Source organism: Palaemon carinicauda, chromosome 9, assembly GCF_036898095.1.
Source record: "Palaemon carinicauda isolate YSFRI2023 chromosome 9, ASM3689809v2, whole genome shotgun sequence".
Taxonomy (NCBI): Eukaryota; Metazoa; Arthropoda; class Malacostraca; order Decapoda; family Palaemonidae; genus Palaemon; species Palaemon carinicauda.
Window position 1 is genome coordinate 3,443,871 of NC_090733.1, and position 2,500 is coordinate 3,446,370.

Here is a 2,500-nt window from a genome sequence, read left to right on the forward strand (position 1 = left end):
CTCGATTGTATTGTCTTGGTATTCGGATGTCACTTTCAGGATTAAAAAAAAAGGAATCAATCTATTTGATATAACAAATTCAAAATCATTCTTTTTAGCAGAATACTAAATTATTATTAGTGGTGATAAATCACATGTTATGTATAGTTATTGATTTAGCTAAGTTTAGTTGTGTTTCCCTTGCTTCTTCTGCAATCTCTATTTTTTCTTGGATATTTATTATGTTACTTCCATTATATATCCTGCCCATATTCATTTCTTTTTCTGACATGTTGTTAAAGTATAATTGAATTTAATTTGCTCTCATATCCATGCTTTTTTTTTTTTGGGGGGGGGGGGGCGGAGTTAATTCCATCATTATTCTATCCATAGCTCTTCGAGTTGTGACTACGCAATTTTTTTATTATATAGGTTAATATTGGTATGAATACTGGTAAGACCATCCTAATTAAATACTTTTCCTTTTAGAAAACCCGTGGCCATTTTACATTTCATAACTTCATTTTGGTTTACCAAAAGCTTTCCATACTCTGCATAGCCTTCTTGAAAATTCTATCTAATGTTCTTAGAAAAAAATTACTATTTGTCTCAAATGCCTATATTTAATAACAATCTTGAGAGGTTTGTCCATAAGTCTTTTTTATTGTCTCTGGCTTTTCATTGAACATTATCTTAGTTTTACACATATTCCTTTCCATACCTGATATTCATGCTTTCTCTATATAAATCTTCTATCATCTTTGGTAATTCTTACTATGATTCACTAAACATAACTATGTCATCTGCAAATCTTAATTGGTTAATTTTATTCTCCCATTAATATTATTTCAAATATCTCTTTGATTATAGATATTATTAAACTTCTTCTATACACGCTATCAATAATTTAGGAGATATAGTGTCTCACTGTTAATTTCCTTCCTTAGTCGGAATATCTCATTATATGCAGTTTTAGGATTTCCGTACTTCATTTGAAGATATCTTCAAGAAGTTCTAAAACAAACTTACTCTATTACTTGTCTTTCAAGGGCTTTCATTAGCCAGTGAGGATTTGAGAGAATTAAAGCGCTCCTCATTGTCTATACATGCGATAAAGTTCTTCTGATCTGTATTTAGAGAACGATTTTTGCTGAAGATTCATGTAGCCATTTTCTCCTGCTGCTTTTCTCCATTCCACACCTCTTAATGCTCTCGCAATTCTCCTACTGATACTTTTGGTACCGGCTCAGGGTTTTCCATTATTTCTTGTAGCAAAGTTATTTCTTATAAAACAATTTCATAGCATATATATATATGTATAGTATATATATATATATATATTTATATATAGTATATATATATATATATATATAATTACACAGATTATGCACGCAAAACACAGACGCACATATATATATATATATATATATTGTAGTATATATATATATATATATGTATATATATGGTATATATATATATATATATATATTGAATATATTATATTATATGTAGTATATATATATAGTATATATATATATTGTGTGTTAGTATGTGTGTCTGTGTTTTTGTGCATAATCTGTGGTAATTATATATATATATATATAATATATATATACCCAAAAAGAGCTGGGTTGAAATTGGATATATCATCTTTCGGAGAAGGGTTGGATGGTAAAGTTTCACCTAGAATGGAAATGTTGAATATGGGAATATGTTGGTTTTGGAACTCACGCAACACACACACCACACACACACACGCACACACACACATGCACACACACACACGCACACACAGCACACACACACAGATATATATATTATATATATATACCATACAAATATATATATATATTATATGATATATATGCATGAGAGTGTATGTTTGGGTGTAGGTGTGTGTGTCTGTATTTGTGTGACATTAGATATTCATAAATTTTTCACGGAAAAAGAGTTAAACGTTTAAATAGTATCGCTTACTATATGCGTAAGACTATTCGTACACGAGAAATTTACCTAATTTTGGAAAGTATAAGTGGAAACGCGCGCATTGTATCGATGCTAAGTAGACTAAACAGTTCTAGAGGGGTGCTTAGCCGTTCTTTGGATCAGGAAGGGGGTCTCAAAGTTATAATGACGTCTCGTGAAACAAGATCGTAAAGTCACTATATTGCATGGAATATTCAAGCTGGAAAACATAGGATTTGAAGAATTCAAATCTGCAATCACGTCTAATAGAACGCGTGTTTAACTTATCGTATCTTTAATAGATTAGAATTTTTATATAAATATATTGCCTTTTAGTAATCTTTAGTAGTTATCTTTATTTAATTTGTTCATATAGACAACTAGATTAGGGAAGCAAAATCCATTATTTTTTTAGATGTATTGAATATGTAAATACTTTATCTTTTTCGTGTCAACTTTTATAGAAGTGACAAGAACTTTCATAACATTAGCAGCTTCATACCCAAAAATAGAAGGGTTCTTTAGAAACCATCTCTAAATTCCTCTACCCACTTTC